Source organism: Leptidea sinapis, chromosome Z, assembly GCF_905404315.1.
Source record: "Leptidea sinapis chromosome Z, ilLepSina1.1, whole genome shotgun sequence".
NCBI classification, from domain to species: Eukaryota; Metazoa; Arthropoda; class Insecta; order Lepidoptera; family Pieridae; genus Leptidea; species Leptidea sinapis.
Genome location: NC_066312.1, coordinates 23,166,164 through 23,180,513, shown reverse-complemented (window position 1 = coordinate 23,180,513; position 14,350 = coordinate 23,166,164). Strand labels below are relative to the sequence as shown.

Here is a 14,350-nt window from a genome sequence, read left to right as displayed (position 1 = left end):
TGCGGGTGTATTTTTTCGCTTATCACTATATCATAGATGTATAATTGGTTGTTACTGTACGTAATTATTTTGAACTTTAATTTTGTGTGTTTTGCGATGGATAAGGTGAATAATGTAAGCCCATGTCTGTACATGGAGAACCGAGTTTTTCTTTCGGTTATACAGCGAAAACTACTGAACCGACCGGATTAACACTCATTCCATAAGATGCAGCGTGTTTCAGAGAAGGTTTTTGCAAATTATGGTGATTACTTACGTGGTGAATTGATAATGGTGAATATAATTCAGACATTTCATTACCTTTGACAATTCATACAATGAGGGGGTGCGAGGTTTTTAGTTTATATAGCAAAACAACCTTTTCGGGTCTAATATAGTTTTAAAACTCTTAAAACAAACCATTCGGCTTTAAATAATTTCCAAAGCTTGCACCTTTTTTATGTGCATTTCAAGATTAAAAAATTATAATAATATTAATGGAGGCTTGATTAATAAATGTTTTTTCATGCACTTCTAAAGAAGCCCTTTATTTTGATACCCATATCACGAGGTTCAATTAAAATGTCTGTGCTCTTAACCGCTAAGAACTTCCTTTGTTCGAAACCTAGCTTTGAGTGCGGTAGCTATTTTATGGTGAAAAACAAAATTGGATTTCATAATTAAGTGTCTACTTACCCAAAAAAAATCCTCTGTTAAAGAAGTCTGATTTTCTTGAGTCTGATTGTCTGATAAGAATGGTTATTATATATAAAACCGCCTTCAAACATGAGGTAATTAAAAAGTAAAAATAAAATTTTGTTAAAATACTTTGAAGTTGATGCCATGTAATACATTCAAATTAAGACATTCAATCTTACTTTTAAGTTACTTAATACGGCAATTGTTTAACTACAATTAAGTTCACAGTAATTATCAATGATATTTAAAAGTATAGATAGGTTACCTAGACAACATTCGGTGTTTGTAAATGATACACAAACGCACTCATGAATAATTTAACATTGCAATAGCACACTACATTACGATTACACGTCAAAGAAGGATAGTAAATGCAATTATCGCAAGTGAAAAAGAGATAAGTATAATTTTCTAATTGCTTCGTATTTGCATAGCAAAAACACAGAATCATTCACCAGATATGATTTTTTACCGTGCACCGTGATTTATGCTTAAAATACGATTCATTCATGAGTTCATGTAATAAAAGTTATAAAGTAGTAAAACCACATTTAAATTAGGTAAATTAGGTGTTATTGATTTAAAAAATAATAATTTCATATTGATTATAATATAAAGCCAGATTGATGATTTATATTATTTGTACATAAAATAATAAAAAACATACAGACATATCAAAACAAAACCGAAATGTACTAACAATAAGGGTTCGATTTTTACAATTTTACCAACGACGGCTCCCAAAAAGTTTTAAGTTTACAATTATTATTTCTTGTATATTATATTATTTATGAATGTATTTTTGTTGAGGGTTTATTACAATAAGATAATGGGAGAAACAGAAAATGATCCATTGATTCTTCTGCAGTTAGCAAGGGATATACCGAAAGGGCAGGGTTACTGAAAAAACTCCTACGCAAGCAGATAGCATTTACTGTCTACGTCCGCTACCTACCCTAAAACTTGTTTTTGTAGTTTGATAGTTCAGCTATACGCACTTGTTTATTAAAAACTATTAAATTTCGTATTAAATTCACTGCAACAACGTATTTTTTACATCATTAATTCCTAAATTGTCCTAAAATATACTACCTCGATCAACCCGCAGCAGACAGGGTAGTTGCGATACATTCGGAGTATTATCGTATCGTTGCAAATGAGTCGTTGTCGATATTGCGAGTAGACCACCTGGTACGTTACATACATTCCAAGAATAAGTACTAATAAAATATAAAATAGCCTGCTATTACTAATCTTATTCTATACCACCTTTATTATAGACTTTTAAAGCCAGAACTTATTGTAATCATCATAATATTATTTACGAAAGACGCTCACTAACTAACAAGAAAACTCAAGTTCCGCAATCAAGCGGTTACGAACGCTATGTATTCTGCCTATGATTTTACTTCTGGTTGATTAATCTATGACACATACTATTTGTCCTTGTCGCGCTGCAGTTGACATCATAATCTCTATCTTGCTCGAACCACCACGGAAATAATTCGAGATTTATTTGTAAATAAGAAATAAAATACAAATACGACGTTCTTTTATATACTTTCGTATGGTATGAAATACCTTACTACTCTTATATATCTTGGAAACATAGTTTTTACATTTTCTTAACACACAGGTTGGCATTTTAGATTATTATTATCACGCCACGAAAACGTTCGGATTAGCTCGCTGCTATTAGCCGACTAAATGAAATTACGACAATTGTCTGAATTTGTCTGCAACAATTTGCGCGCGCTAGTGCGATATCTACCTCTTTATTGTATATAATATCATTGGTAATTATCAATTGCATATACATCATCAATTGAATTTACTACATATTTATTTATGTACGCTATTGCGTGAAGACTACATGTATTACAAATTAAAGAATAGGAATTTACATATTCATGGACAGACGGAGTTCCGAGGCCCATCTTCCGGCTTCATCACGAGATTGTATCGATAGTACTATAATCATTTCTTTTAATTAATTTGTTTTAGTCGTAACAGTCATCACACGTAAAATATTTTGCTCTATAATTTCACTTCACCAAATGATATCTGTATAAGCATAGATGCACTTCAGATCTTCTATACCATGGGATTAATCTGGATATAAAATAATATGAGTATATTTCAAACAAAAAAAAAACATAAGAACACACGTTAATTGTACAAAAGACAACACACAATTGTATTGTAAAACTTTTTGAAGTAAGTGAAAAATATAGTGTCAGTGAAACCAAATATGCATGTAGGTATATTAAATATATTATTTTAGCTCAATCAAATGAGGATAATGAATTCAACCCAATTCGACCAAAATATAATTCACACAAGCTCCTAAAATACTGAACAACCACTTTATCCAAATTGACTTTGGATCATAATTTTTATAACTATTAACAAATCATAGAATTATAAACAGTTACAAAATTTAAGGGTAAATGTATAATACACTTTTAAAATAAAGTGCGTTCAGGCGTTATGTGTGTAATATAAATGTTTTCTTTAAAAAAAACTACTGAACAGCATATGTAAGCGATCGGACAGCCTGAGATTTTATTATGAATTTGATTATTTCATAGCAATAGCAATGCTACAATATTGTAAATTTTTTTTAAAGAGCGTAAAAATGATCTCTCTTTCCGAAGTGGTGGTAGTTAGTGCTTTAATATAAAATTAAAAGTAAGCGAAAGAATTGAATTTTGAACAAATTAATAACTTTTATGTATAGACATATACCTTATGCTTAATAAACCGCAGTAAAGTAACAATCCGTTACCCAAAAGGTTGGCACAGATATGAAAAGACAAACTTACTATGTATGTAGGAGATCACGGGTCCTTTTATTGATGCACTTACGTAGGTGACACCAACTTCATAATGTTCATTAAGTTGGGTAAGCAAAACATGCAGCCCCTTCGTATACCTACATAAAATATACCAACACAAAAACTTATTTTAGTTTTAATAAGGAAAACAATTTATGACATTAAATTATGAAATCAATCACAGGTCAAACAATATCCTAAATTCACTTATAAATAACATAACACAACTAGGCTATATTCGCTAACGATGACGCAATGTTTACACCGACAAATCTTATCATGTTTTTGTTAGTACCGGCCTAGGATGTACAAATCCTTCACAGTTTGCACTTTGACCGTGAGAATACTGAACGATAATGAAAATATTGCGAAGCCTTCTTGACTCAGCATCCCACTTTATCAATGGTTGTAGTGAGCGCAGTAGTTGCTCGTAAGATACCACGACAGCCTGCCGCCAACGATACGTCAGCTTTGCATCGACAAGTGAGTATTTTAAGCATTATTCGTATACAGTACGCAGAAGGTCCTCTGTTTTATCTTGTCTTATATCTTGTATATAATCGAGCCATTCTTTTATATATATAATTTGAATCTCGGAAGCGGCTCCAACGATATTCATAAAATTTAGTATACGGGGGATTTCGGGGGCGATAAGTCGATCTAGCTAAATTTCAAATTAAAAAAATGTAGTATCATTCGTGCTTTAATGAGAAACAGCTACAATAATATTACAATACAAAGGTAAATTTTGCTACTATATACTAGATTATAATAGCTCAGATAGGACATTGGGAATCCATCCGGGAAGCATAAGCCTATTAGTTTATTTCTTGTTCAAGTTTTGTACATTCTTAAAAATCCGAGCAAGGCTCGGTCGTCCAGATATTTAATATTTATAGCAGCAGAATAAATATACGAGTATATAATAATAATAATAATTTTTTATTTGCGAATAACTGCCACCAAATTTTTTACAATTACAATAGATATGAACAATTAATTTCAAATAAAGAAAAGAAAAAAAAAACAATACAAATGTTAAAAAACAATAAAAACAAGAGATATTAATGGTTTGAAACATGTAAGGATTATTTAATAACTAGAAAACGAGGCAGCAGCGCGATTCGCAAAAAGGAAAGTTCTCAGCAAACGTTAGGACGTATTTTCCTAACACTGATATTATGAACTTCCTATTTTTTTTTCCGTGCAAGCTATTTTGGCAGTAATGTGTGAAAAAATAATTATAATATTTAAATATTTATCGTATATCTATATCTAACAAACAAAGCTCAGAACTTAATAAATTTATAAATCTGAAATGAAAATATATAAAAAAGTATTATAAAAATCTATAACTATAAAGGATTCAAAGTCAGTGGTACTCTTGAATATGGCCTGTTACTAATATGGAAAATCACAAATGCATTTTTTATGGATAAATATTTTTAAATTATGTTAAATGTAAACTTATAATATGTACTTTTATTTCTTCTATTATTTTTTTTATTGTAACCATAGTATTAGTTTTACTTTCTAAATGTAATTAGGGAGCATATTTGTAATTTTTATGTTCACCAATTAATTAAGATGTTGAAAAATGTATTGTATACCTATGATCAAAATGAAAATTTATGCGGCACATTTATAGTTTTACTAGATTTTTCCCACAGCTTTGCTGGCGGTGATAATCTATATATATAAGAGAATGTATGTTTGTATGTTCCCTCATAACTTCTAAACTATTCGACCGATCTCAATGAAATCTTTTGAAATAGATTCGTTGAAGCTCAAGTAAGGTTTACATATATAATTTATGTATATGGCAAAACAACGTTTGACAGGTCAGCTGGTAAAGAAATATAATTGAAATGCAAAATATTCTGAAATTCTATTTAGTTTAAATAACTGAAAAACTGCTTTATAAAAAATGTTTACGGCTCGAATTCTTGATAATCAGATGTAGATGCGTAGCCGCAAGAGTGAAAAAATATTCATTCACTATTGCTTAGAGGCGACATTTTATTATATAATGTGAAATTTTTTATTATAGACTAGCTGACCTGGCAAACCTTGTTTTGCCATATAAATTATATATGTAAACCTTCCTTGAGCTTCAACGAATCTATTACAAAAGATTTCATTGACATCGGTCGAATAGTTTAGGAGTTATTAGGGAACATACAAACATACATTCTCTTTTATATATATAGATACATAAAATAGGTGACCGAATACATGATATGTTTTTAATGTCTGTGTTTTGTTGATTTTATACTTATTTGACAGTTTTTTAAATACAGTTGGCAAACAACTGATTGGTACGTACCTCTTCTTCTTCTTCGCTTCATCTCTCTCAGGGTGCCATTTGTTTCCAAAGCGGTGGTATTGTTAGAAATGACATCAAAAAAGAATTCTAAAAGAATCAATATTGAGAAAATAAATGACTTTTATGCCTTTCACTATACCTACTCAATTTAATAGGGTATTTATTACATTTTTGAGGTGCCTCAATTCGATTCCAACATAAAAAAATAAAAACAAAAAATATTCAATTTTTAAATGCCATATGAAATGTATTTAAAAAATTATCGCGCGTTATTTAAACAAAAACGCGGGACGCCGTGTTGTTCTATTGTCACGACGTCACGTTGGTGTCACTTTGTTTGTTCCCGATGGACTCCTAAAGTACACAACCGATTTTACTAAAATTTTGCATGCTATGTGCACTGTGAACCAACTTTAGAGACAGGATAGTTTTAATTTCATTTCGTGACTTTTCATATTTTTTTAATTTCAAATTTTATTTCAGATCGAACTTCTACAAATTATTTTTATTATATTATATTATGCATTTGTTTGGGTAAAGTCTGTGCACTGGTTACCAGCTAGTGTAATATAAATATATTTATGTAACAGATCTAACTGCATATAGTTTTTCTTAAGCCAAATCTGGCTAGAACCTGTTCCCTCAAGAGTTGGCACTTTGCATAATGGCCGTTAGATTTTCTTTCAGAAATAAAATTTTGACACACGTCTTAACGTCTAATCTATACATATAAATAAAATTGGAGTGTCTGTTTGTAATATTGAAATAGCCGTTTTTTTACTTCATGTATATAAATATATATATAAACGGTAATTCACCAAAATAACAATTTTTGTCTGTCTGCCTGTCTGTTTGTTCCGGCTAATCTCTGAAATGGCTGGACCGATTTTGACGGGACTGTTATTGGCAGGTAGCTGATCGACTAAGGAGAAACTTAGGCTACGTTTATTTAAAAAAAAACTTTGATTTTAGAAAATCAAAGTAATGTTGCAATGTCCAAGGATCGGTCTAACTCTAAAAATAATTTATATGGCAAAACAACGTTTGCCGGGTCAGCTAGTTTTAAATAATAGTCTTAATCATTTTATCGTAATATATAATCTTAATATATATAAATTACGTGACACGTTGTTTGTCCGCGATGGACTTCTAAACTAATGAACGGATTTTAATGGGGCTTACTTCATGGAGTGCAGTTTGGTCCAACTTGAGAGATAGGATAGTTTTTATTTCAAATTGGGACCCATAATTATTTTTATTTTCAATATTTGTTTCGTATGGGTGGGTATATTTTCTATGAGAGAATTTTGTGACGCACGGTTTGACAGTTCCGCTATGAAACAATTATAACAACAGGGAGCATTTTTTACGAAATAATTCTTCATGTTTTGAAATATTATTGGCAAATTCCTATTAAACAGTATTTTTTTATTATCTACAGAACAACGTCTGTCGGGTCAGCTAGTTATATATTTTGAAGTTAATTTCAACTGTATACGATGATAGTAATTTCGTAACGTGCCGGAATGACCTCTGTGGGTTTTGGCCTGTTATATATCAATAAATTGTAATTATATATTCCATAATTAGAAAAATAAGTAAGTAAGAAGACATTACCTACTTTTATTAATATTTTTACATATTGAAACTCGGCAGATCACAGGATGCCTGCTAGATTATGGGTACCAGAACGGCGCCTATTTCTGCTGTAATGTGTAAACATTACTGTGTTTCGGTGTAAAGGGCGCCGTAGCTAGTGAAATTACTGGGCAAATGGGACTTAACATCTTATTTCTCAAGGTGACGAGCGCAATTGTAGTGCCGCTCTGAATTTTTGGGTTGTCTAAGAATCCTGAGCGACACTTTAATAATAATAATAACAATAATAATATTGACACACTTTTACACAAATTATCTTGCCCCAAATTAGGCATATAGCCTGTGTTATGGGTTGCAAGACAACGATATATTTAATACAATATACTTATTTAAACACACATAAATTCATATAAACATCCATGACTCGGAAACAAACATCCATATTCATCATATAAATGCTTGCATCTACCGGGATTCCACTCGGCTATAAAGTGAAACTTTTATTACATCGTCGCAAATCTTTTCGTCCATGGATCGCATGTCACATTACACCTGCGGGGTAGGGGTGAAGTTTTTTTTTTATTTCAATTAAAATAAGTCAGGTTGGTCAAGTTGATTACACGCCAGATTTAAGCTCTGAGTTTCCCTTGCATCGTGGTTTCATAAAACCATATTTTTTTTATGTAGCGATTATTATTCAAGTTATTTTTTAAAATATTATATTGTAATATACTGAATCGAATAGAGCTAAAACAAGATTATATAAAATACTTAAGTTCTTTGTGTAATGTACCTAATTGGAATGCTAAATGGCGTTTTAATGGTATTTAAGAAATTTTCATATAAATTGCCAAAACATGTCGGGCGCCCGAGTAAATGTCAGACGATCACATAGAACAATCTTTTGCCGCTTAAAACTCTATCTAAATTTGTTTTTCTTCATAAACTTTTTCTTTACAATGTGTAAACAAAACTCCACGATGATCAGTTTACTATTTAAGATATGAAGCGCAACAAACATACAAAAAAGCTCACAGCTTAGCTAGGATTATGTGTTTTACTGGAATTTGGCGACAGATATTGGGTAAAATTCGTTTAAAGTTGCTTCATTCAATGTATAAATCTCCTGAGATACCATGAGATACAATGAGTATATGATTTTTTCTCTTGTCATAACTGCCTGTTAGACTACATAAAACGTTTCCAATATTGACTCGGCAGAAATTGGCAATATGGACGAGCCGTTAACCGGAAAACAGAAACCCAGCAGGCTTCTTTTTTTTTATAAAAAATAATGGTTACAATGCCAAATAGTACGATTAAATGTAATATTGAATAGCCTGAGGACGGTCGCTCAATTCCCAATCTGTGGTATCATTAAGAAAGTCAATAATTATTTTAGTAACCTTTACCTTTGTATACGTTGGATGAGGGCAGCGCAGGACCGATCTTCGTGGAAATCTTTGGGGGAGGCCTTTGTCCAACACTGGACGTCTTCCGGCCGATGATGATGATGAACCTTTACCACACAAACGATTTTTAACAATTCTTTTGAATTTCGTAATATATATGTTTTGAAGATTATCTGGGATCTTTTTGTAAAAGCATATACAACACCCAACAAAAGAGTTAGCCGAATAGTAGGCATTAAAAGTTTATGTTTGTTAAGTGTTAACATTATGGTTATGACAGTTTCTAGCAAATACTAATACAACAAACTATACAAGTGTGTATAGGTTGGACTATAAACATGTTTCCGGTACAGTATTGAGTTTCAATCAGTTAATGATTGCACATAATATGAGATCAAAAAGTTGCCTCGCTTTACCTAAATAGCTGTGAACGTTGAGCCTTGAATTAGCTTGGTGTTGCAATCACGTTCAGATATATTTAATTTGGCATAAGGTACGGTAACGGTACTTTTAACCAAGGGCGTAGCTACCGCCATATCTGCCATATCATTATACGGGGGCCCACGACGTGCGTAAATAGTCTATACCAATCAGATGATATGGCCGGTAAAACTACACAGAACCTACCTATTTTCCATTAGTTTAGTATCAAATTCCAATTCCAATTCAAATTCCAATTCCAATTCCAATTCCAATTCCAATTCCAATTCCAATTCCAATTCAAATTCAAATTCAAATTCAAATTCAAAAACACTTTATTCGTGTAGGTCACGAAAAATGACACTTATGAATGTCAAAAAAAATAAAATTATTGTTTCTTATTGAATTTACCGTTACTTCGTAAAGGGTTGAGCTAATGAGAAGAAGTAGCAAGAAACTCATTGCCACTCTTTTAAGTCAAGATTTAATAATATATCATATAATATCATTAATTTTGGTCTTTCACGACAAATAATAATAAGAGATAGTTTACAAACATTCTAATGTATGTATAGTCTGTACTATGGATGCCAGATAACAATATACTTATTGTTATATACATACATACATATGTATATATTATACCTCGAAAACAAACTTTCATATTCTTCATGATAGTGATAGTATCTACCGGATTAGAACCGGGGTCCGCTAGTTTAGAGGTCAGGGCATTTACCACTAGGCTATCATTATGTAATAGAAAATCGTAATCTGTTGCTACAAATACGTACCTTTTGTATGTTATTAAAATCTGTATGCCCATATTCAATTGATGTCTCAGCGGTACACAAACAGAAGATTTCAATGGTTCAAATTAAGAGTACAATTAATTATGACTAGACGTAATAATTTTATACTGTGTAATTAATATACGCGAAATAAAGTTATTCCCAATTTACCTTTGTTACTACCTGAAAAGGAGAATTAATTTTAAATTTTGGAGGAGTTTGGTAACAAACACTGCGACACGAGAATTTTATATATTAGATAGTAGGGATAGCTTTTTTTATATTATACATAAGATAATTATGTAAGGCCTTTGATTGTGTTTAACATTCAACGCTGGTCAGGAAGCTATGTCACTATCGCATAAAAGGAACTGCGCACTATCTTCTGATTTCATATCTACACAATAGAATTCAGAAGGTCGACATGAAAGGCAGGAGATCTTCTGGGACTCCTCACAGTATGGGGGTACCACAAGGGTCTATTCTTGCACCGTTCCTCTTCCTTATCTATATAAATGACCTTCCTTATCTTATAGAAAATATAAAAGAATTGTTAAAAAAACGATTGTGTGGTACTCTAACATAAATGTCACATCCTATCTTGAATAAAAATATTTGAATTCCAATTTGAAGTTAAGAAAATCGACTTCGTCAATTAGCAGACCTTCATGTATATGTAAGGTCGTGCTCTAAGACCTTTAGTTAAGTGGAATTATTTCTTTAAAAATAAATACATGCGCATAGTCTTGCGCTGTGTTAGGCAAGCATATTGTGTTTGCATGTTTTTTTGCGTAACTGCTATAATTAACTCAGCTTCTGTACACTGAATACTGCACTTAACGGATGCGTTAATTATAATAATGACAATACTTCATATAAAATACTAAGTATTTTTTTTTGTCCGTGAAGCGATTATGTATTGTATGGTTAAGATTGTATAAACTCCAATTGACGCTACTTTGGGTGCCAGACTAAAATATATTAAATAAGATAAATATTTCGGTCAACGGACCAGCTAGCTATTCAACGCGGAAATGATTCCAATATTTTTGGTACACTTCTTCTAGTCTTTATTCTACTTCTAGTTTTTACTTCATGTAATCATTTTAAGGATTGTAAGTATAGTCTTAAGAATTAATATATTTAATAATATTAACATCCCCTCGACTTTACTCAGAAATGGAAATCCATCAAATTTTTATTGGCATCCACTTGGATTTGAACCCGGATCACTTAACTTTATTGCCAGTCAATATATTTAATATTAATGTAATTCTTCTTTACGTGTATATCATTGAACTCTTTCTAACTGGACTTATTTTGTACATTAATGGACATTTTTATTTTGTTCCGGTACACATAATCTCCGAATCAGCAAAAGCAATGCCAATATTATTTTATGCATTTTGCAGCTTGGTTAAATTTATTGATAAAGTGAGATAGGTATTTGATATCGTCATTTTTATATACTGTTAATAATAATAAAAGGAATTTATCTTCTCGGCATAATTAAACAATGGCTCATTACAATGCAAGTATAATTTAAATGTATATGGAAAAACAAGGTAATTGTGAAAAATATCTTATTGCTCCAGGTTATTCTAGATTCTTTTTTCGGATGTTACATCTCAGTGTCTTTCAAATTTCCATATAAGGTTTTAAAATTCACAGTTCATTCCTACGTAATAAGTACAAAACACATTATATAAAAATAAAGTATTAATGATTGTTGGAGGTGTTCGTTGGCAATTAATCTATATGTCGTAGGTATATTATCAAAGCCGTGATATTACAATTTCACTAGTGATACGAGTATTATAATGAAACGGTAGATTGTAAATCGAATTCATTTCTTACAATTTAACGGCTGTTTTAGTTACATTGTAATGTCACGGGTGCACTATAGTGATCCCATTAATATTATAAATGTGAAAGTTTGTATGTGTGGATGTATGTTTGAACTGCTTTAACGCAAAAACTATTGATTGGATTTTGATGAAACTTTACAATAATATAGCTTACACACCAGAATAACACATAGGCTATTTATTATTTACAAAACTATTGCGTGAATTATACTTTATATGGCAAAACAACGTTTGCCGGGTCAGCTAGTATTATAATAACTCTAGGCAGATAACAAATGAAGTTAGCAGTGTGAGACAGCGTCGGGAGATTTGGTTGGTATTTTTTTTTTTCATACGCAATTTACAAAAGAATAATAGTAAACATTGAAGCTGTATGCAATTTTCCATCTGAAATTATAGTTGAAATAGAAGAAACAAGGGCCGATTCGGTTCTTTTGTAATTAGAACGATTTTCTTGTGAGTTTCCCTGTATACATCGTCACTGTTACAATCGCCACCATCATGAATTACTTACGTATGCCACAAAAGCTTTAAATTCAATCATAAATGTTTTGTTGAAAGTAATTTATATTGTAGGTAGAGTTGAAAGTGTTTTGAGATCGTTAGTTTCATACGCCTTTCATATTACTTTGTTGTTTTTGAATAGACAGAAGATATTTCACAAGACTTTGTTACTATGTCTCTTTGTGTCGTAAATACTTTGTAGCTTCAAACAGTTTTGTAATACGCCATTTATTTTTAATGAACTTTTACAGTTGTCACCATAAGCACTTAAAACATCAAAAAAATATTCAATATTTTTTGCAATGATATACATCTGCATATATGACTATAACAATACTTTCTTTCTCGGTATTTCTTCTTAAAAAAGCGCATACACCTAAATCTGGTTATGATTCTTATACAGCAGTGTTCACTTAAAATCACATTGATAATTTTTTCTGGTAAAATGTATCTAAATGGAAAATTAGATACAAGCAAGTTATCAAAATTTCAAGGGAATTTATTTCATAATTAGTTTTTAAAGAACCTTAGAATTACTTGCTTAAATAACGAACTATTCAGTTACGATAATGGCTGTTTGTAAATATTTGTGGTTACGTCATTGCTGTTAGGTATGTAGGTACCTAAATATAAATTATGCTTTATGCTAATCTATACAGAGGTTGATAGGTTGACACTTATCAACTCTAGGATCAAGGGATTAAATGACAATGTAATAATATTATGGATATATTTTGATACTTTAAAAAACCGAAATAATAATCCACAATCTCTAATACTTTCTTAAAAATTTTTGAAATTAAACTTTTTTTATATTGTGGGAGTTTCAATTGTTTTCTCACATGGTCTTTCTTTAAATCAAATAGAAACTAATGCCACTTATTCAATCAGGTCAACGAAATAATACTTATAAATGTCGAGCTGAGCTTTAACGGAAAGAAGTGGCACGAAACACAATGCCACTCTTTTAAATCAAAATAAACAGATTTATCGTTTGACAAATCATTTTTATAACAATCGATGTAAAGCAATGCAACAAAAAAAGTCAAACGTCAAAAGATAATACAATTAATTAGCGTAGGAGGCCCAAAGCATTTTTCCGTTGCCTCTAATACGGAAAGGGTCGGCGAAAAGAGAAATTAGCACGAGGGTTGCAATGAGAAATACTGGTCACTAAAGATAATTATGAAATCGAAAGACTTAATCATGGCATTGAATAGGAAAACCTTTGAGGCATGTGTACTTACATGTCTGACTTACGGTTGCTAAACATGGGCACTGACCAAAATCTGTAAGAGAAAGATGTAAATAAATTATATACCATCATAGGGCAATATGCAGTCTAAAACAGAAGAGATAATAATAATATATAATAAACACTGTTCTCGGTACAAGAACGAAACTTACTGAGATACTGGAATGAATAGACTAACAGAAATGGAGGTGGGCAGAGCACTTGATGCGAAACACAAAAGGAAAATGGAGCCAGGCAGTGACGAAATGGTATCCAAGGTATGTCAAGCGAAATCGAGTAAGGCAGTTTACTAACTGGAGGACTCACACGCGAGACAGGAAGCAATGGAAATCTTTAGAGGAGGTTTATGCCAAGAGGCACGCCGAAATTAGGGAAATGTCGTAAATTTAGTTTTAGAATTATTGTATGTAGTTTGTTTCGAAATAAAAGGGCTTGTTGTTATTATGATTTAATGCTATGTTATGAATGTTTCAAAATCACGGCGATTAATAAATTTGAGTGTAGGACCATAACAAATACGCGCTTGGCATCGCAAGTTGTACTTGCAGGTTAAGTTGCTATTAATGTAAAACTTGCTTGCTAACTAGGAGACCTGCTGGCATACTTCGGTGATGTAAACGATTGCAATACAAGATTGTATCTATGGATTTTGTATTGCAGCTA

General features: G+C 31.4%; 1 protein-coding gene across 1 annotated transcript in view; it reads left to right on the top strand.

Annotated features, from left to right (window-relative positions):
- The first annotated feature begins 3,852 nt into the window (after window positions 1-3,852).
- Window positions 3,853-14,350, top strand: part of LOC126978269 (putative fatty acyl-CoA reductase CG5065) — a 32,410-nt gene continuing 21,912 nt past the window's right edge. Inside the window, exon 1 of the mRNA XM_050827007.1 lies at window positions 3,853-3,998. The gene's annotated coding sequence lies outside the window, so the exon portion shown is untranslated. The remainder of the gene's footprint in view (window positions 3,999-14,350) is intronic.